Source organism: Pygoscelis adeliae, unplaced genomic scaffold, assembly GCF_000699105.1.
Source record: "Pygoscelis adeliae isolate BGI_AS28 unplaced genomic scaffold, ASM69910v1 Scaffold108, whole genome shotgun sequence".
NCBI classification, from domain to species: domain Eukaryota; kingdom Metazoa; phylum Chordata; class Aves; order Sphenisciformes; family Spheniscidae; genus Pygoscelis; species Pygoscelis adeliae.
The window spans coordinates 7046347-7051982 of NW_008825498.1; positions in this window are offsets into that span (position 1 = coordinate 7046347).

Consider the following 5636-nt stretch of genomic DNA (forward strand, 5'->3'; position numbering starts at 1 on the left):
CATAGAAACAGCCTGAGAGCTCTTCCAGAGCTTGCACCTGTTGAAGAACTTGATGGGGAGCTTGGGGTGAGTAAAAGCACTCACTTGCCACTTGTGGGCTGATGTTCTAAGTCTCAAAATAACCACCGCGTGTGAATCCCAGGGGAGAGGCAGCTGGGAGAAGTGTCTGCAGGGAACGGCCCACCAGCTGGGGTGCAAGCAGCATCCGGGCATGCAAAGTCCTATCAGGAAACTGAGCAAGTAGGATTCACTCACCAGGCTTGCAATGTGGACAAGAGGCTTGGGAGGCTAAGCCTTGCACCCTGCACTGTGTACTCCCGGTCCTGAGGAAGAGTGGGAACCCCATACAGATCTGGAGGGCGCTCACTGTGTTGACCTACAGCAGCATTCAGATGGACACGCAGCTGTAGCACAGCTCTTGCTGGCACGGAGCAGCTGGAGATGGCTTTGCCATGGAGCTCCACATCTTCTATCTCTGGAGCCAGCGCTGTGAGACCAGGAGGCCCACACGTTGTGTTGGCAGATCTTCTCAGAAGCATGGCCCACATGGGCTGCTCTGATGTTGCAAGCAAGAGAGGGTTGGGAGGGCCAGCTGTGGATTGAGAGTGAGGAGAGAGCTAACTTTCCTCCTCTGGAGACACTACACCACAGAGTTGGCCTGGGAGCATCATCATCATCTTGCTCTAACCAACAGTGTAGGGTGATGTACCATGTGTGACCCCAGTGAGCATTGAGAAGGACTTCTCCTGGTCTTCTCTCTCCCCCTCAGGTAGCTGTGGTTGAAGAGAGACTGGGAGAAGAGGAATCAAAGCAAGAGCTACGCTGGGGTATGGCCGGGTCTGTCCTCCTGGTCTCTGACAGTGCTCTTTTCCTAGGATCTCCACATGTGCTGGGCTCACTTTGCTCTTTCAGCTTCTCCTGCGCTACATGCACCATGTTTGTCTCCCACTAGCAAGTGTGTATTTATATTGTCAAATGAGACCTTCTACCAGATAAAGAGCCTCTAACGAGGCAAGCAGGCATGTTTACGAGGTGCCGCTGCCGCTGGCTGTGCGTGTACGCTTTATTCTCACTTCTTCTTTGATGTAGCTACTTCACTTACAGGTCAGGCTAATATGCCTGGTCCTTCAGGCCAGGATACTCCCACACTTGCTTGTTATGCAGCAGGAGGGAGTGCATGGTGCTATTGGTATTATCTCCAACCTAGGGCAAGGGTGGATTAATTCACGCTCATCAATAGGGAGCAAGGCACCTTTTCCCTTTCACCAAACTCAGGAAGCAGACGTTGCTGCACCAGGCCCTGGGGAGCCTGGAGCCCGGCATGACGGCTCACAGGTAACCATAAACTGGCTGTGAGTCATTCCTGCCCTGGAAGCCGACCAGCTCCTGCTCATGAGCTACCGTTGCAAGAGCTACTGCTCCTGTTAGACATGAGTGGTTTCACTGCCCGCTGGTTGCTGTCCCTGCCCACCGGGTTGGAAGTCACCTGGATTCCTCTTCCACGGGTGGGTGGTACAAGTGCTTTGGAGCAAAATACAATGCTCAGCTTTGAAGATGACAGCCTTTTACCCATTGCATGGCTGCAGCTCCACCCTTCACTGAAGCAGGTGCACTGCCAACTGCAGACTTCAGCCTCAGCAGGTCTGGGAGAACTGGGACTCTTCGGTTGCTCTTCCCATTTGCATGCAATTCCCTCTAACTCCTGAATCCTCTCCCTGTGACAAGTAATTTGCCTACCTGACGGGAGCTCGGGAAGAGCCATGCAGCCTGGGATTTCCCCACATTTCACACCGATGAGTCTTGATGGGTACTCTCCTGTAACTGTGAGCTGTGACGTAAGAATGACAAGGGGGCAATGCACAAGGATGCGAGTGGCTTCTGCTGAAGCAGAAGAGATGTTGGTCCAGCACAGGGAGGCAATGCTAATGTGCATGGGCTTGGAAAGACCGTCTCATGGTGCTGTGTAGGCAATCATCCTTGGGAGTCCTCTCCCATGGAGGTCACCCTGCTGGTCCTCTGGTGTGGACAGCTGTAGCTGAGCAGCTGTAGATGACCACAGAGCTTGCAAGGACCAACGTCATGACGCTGGCAGTGGCTGAGGGACTCCAGAGGAATAGACAAGAAAGGACTTGCAGCAAAGCTGACTCTGCAAGGCTGAGTTGGGCAACAACAGTTTAGATCAGCTATAGATCTAGAGGCCCTCAAGTGAGGCAGGAGGTGGAAGAAGCTTCCCTCTCCTGCCAGCACATCCATATTTGGAGGTGTGGGTGAATGCTGCTCGCTGCCTAGGGGCTCAGGCACCAGCAAATTGGGCGACCTAGTCTAGCGCTGGGGAAGTTTGCCACAGTGCTCTTCTTCTCAGGTTTTGGGTGACTTTGGGGGAGGAGGTATTAATTTGTACCATCAGATAAAATATCTTCAGCTCTGCCTTATAGTGAGGTCTTGCATAGTGTGGAAAGCAATTAATGTCCCTCCAAAACAGGTGTCGCAGGCAACTCTTCCTACCTCGGGCAGTGCTGCTTTGGGTTTATGGCCCAGGCTATGTACATCTTTGAACTATTCAAAGCAGTCTTTCTCTCTCATTAAAGTCTACGGGACAAAAATAGAGGTGCTGCTTCCTCACCACCTATCCACGAGGGGAAGACCAACCCTGGTGAAAGCGGTGGTTGATCCCCACCAGGGCAAGATGGGCGCCAGGGCTAAACTGTCCCTCCAGGCAGCTCAGCAGGTCTGACACAGAGCAGCAGCGATGCCCCACAGCAGGGGAGAGTAGAGCAATGAGGCAAGCTTAGGGGACTGGGAGGGTGGGACGGCCGTCTCGGGCTCCAACATAGAAAGGATGGGTTCCTATAAGCATGTGTAAGCCTCGACTCCAGCCCGCCAGCGCTCGCTCCCAAACAGAGGGCATGCAGCTTCCCCTAGAGCATTGAAAACATGGAGGGAAATACCCTTCAGAAACTGCCCAGATTTTGTATTTGAAATTCAGACCACCAGTCTTGTGATTCTTGGAGATCTGATTCATGCTTTTTGAACGTGTGGGTTTGGCAATCCTGTGCTTGCACTTACAGCCATTTCCCAACGCCTTATTTTCCCCAGAGGTGTTCTTACTTTTCCCTTTTTTACTCTTGTACATATGAAATAAACTGCTTGGGTGTTCGGGGAGTTGTTACCGATAGAAAAACTCATCTGTTAAATTCACAGTGAGCTGTTCACTAAACAACAACAACAAAAAAATCCCCCACAACTTTATAGTCTAAAATAACCACTGTGAGTTGGAGCGGCTCCTCCCTGCTCTTGCTTTGCCTTGGGACGGGATAGACTGGGCGAGGGCTCCTCTCCTCAGGGAGCACCAGGAAAATGCTCTCTCCCCACCACAGCCACGCTGGGGGTGGCGGACAAGCCCTGAACCGCCGTGGTGGACATGACCTGTCTGTCCCCATGTGTTTCTGTGGGACAGCTGAGCTCCTGCCCCCATCAGCTGCTCTGGGGAGGGAGGTCTGGGGTGCATGCAGGCACGTAAGCCCCTAGGAGAGCATCTAAGGGCCTCTCCTGGGGTCATGAAAAGAGGATGGTTTCGTTTTGGGAGATTAAGTGTGAGAGTTTTGGACCCATATTCAGTCAGGTAGCAAAAAATCCTGGTTTTTCCTCTCAAATTTTTTTTTGTCCAGTCATGGCAGGGACTGTATCTTTATCACTGTAGATATCAATCAGGGGCATAACTGCTACCTTAGCTCGAAGAAACAGTATTAATTATCTGAAGCCTGTGCTGAGCGCCATTTGTATTCCCATAGTCAGCCTGTTGCTGGCACGATAGAAGGCAAAACCCCACACCCATGGGAGTGGAGACTGTTTTCCATTCCCTGCAAGGGATCCCTGCCCACTTGAAGACAGAGCAGCAGTCAGGGAGCAAAAGGGAGCCCCACTGTGAGGGAGAGGGCTTGAGGGGTGGCAGCCCTGAACTGGGCGGCAGCGGGGTCTAAGCATGTGGGGCCGGACTCAGGAAGTGCTATGAGATGTGGCCTTGTTGGTGGGTTTGGGACTTGCAGGAAAGGGCTTCATTGTGGTAAATATTAGGGTAGTACAAATAGCCCCTGCCACCCTGGAACTCCACTGCCTCAAGCGATGTGCCAAGGAGATCTTCAGAGGATGGAACATCTGGAAGGGGAACTACCAAAACCAGATGGAGGGAAAAGCCTAATGCAGGCCTTTAGCTGCTGAGAAGCAAGTGCTTCCTTCTCGTGGTGTTCGCTGTGATGCCGCAGAAGCCTAACAACAGCAAGTTTTTGTTGGCATCACAGCAAAGCACAACTTGAAGGAGACATCCAAAAGGGAAGAGCTTAATAGCCTAAAAGCACTGCAGCTGCCTGGGACAGCCTGCCTCCTTTCTGCAGTAGGAGCACACAGGTGTCTAGGAAAGGAAAACCGCTCCATGCCAGCTGTCCTCCCCTGCAGAAAAGGGAACCTGCATCACCGACACCTCGGGAGGCCAGAGATGACAGCGGAGACCTTTGCAGCCAGCACTCCTCAACGCTCTCCAGAAGTCACATCCAAGATTTGGAAGCTCTTGAGAGGGCAAGTGCAACAGGAGTGACATTGCCTAGTCATTAACACAGATCATGGGAAGAGAAAGTAAATAAGCCCTATTTTAGCCCTGTTGAATTTGATTTAACATCTCAGCATGCCCAGAGGGTCTCCAGGTGCTCACAATTTCTGCCTGTGCAGAGGACAACAGGTTTGCAATCGAGATCTGTGAGCCACTAGCCCAGACAAGTGGCAGCTGAGGAGCTGTTTGCGCAGGAGATGTCTCCTATGGAAGACAATCAAAGTAGCGAGCCTGAAGAAGGCTGGGGAGGGATGGTAGTCATCCACGGGAAACATTATTTGGGGGATGGGGAGAAGAACCGGAGCAGCCATGGAAGCTGAAGAGGAAGGCAAGCTTTTGGGAAGAGCAGAACTGCCCAACAAGCTGTGCAAGAGGAGGGTAGGAGCTCCCAGTCTGGACATTGCTTGGCCGTGAGCATTTCACTCGGGTTTCACCTGAGCACCGAAGTTTAAAGCCAGGCTGGAGAGTGCCTGAATGAAACAGACAGTTCACTTCGTGTTTGCAAATCATTCCCAGGGCTTAAAACACTGAGAAAGGGCAGTGGCCAGGGAGACCAGCAAGGGAAGGCAGGCAGTGCTACAGTGTGTTTGTGCTGCAAGGCATGAGCATGAGGGCAAAATGCAAAACTAAGGCAGCTGGCAGGAGAGAGGGGAGGTGGGAAGGAGATCCAACACCACAGAAACCAGGTGGAGGGGATGAAAGGCAAGAGTGGGAAAGACAAGCTGGGCCACTGCACCCGCATCTCAGCCAGACACATCTGGGGATCTTGGTTCAAAGAGCCAGGGAGCATTTGTGCCGCATCCCGACGTCAGGAGCTCAAGCCCCTTATGTATGCCTTACTGCCCATGATGGAGACTGGCTTGGCAAGGAGACCTCCTCAATGTGGGACATGTCTGAGGAGGCTGAGTGTACGGTGTTGTGACAGATCAATGAGCTCCCAGGGGGATCAGTCGGCCCAAGGTGGGCTCAAAGCCCCCACAGCCAGGCCTCCCACCCACCCGCCTACAACCTCATCCTCTGGCCGAGAGCCACC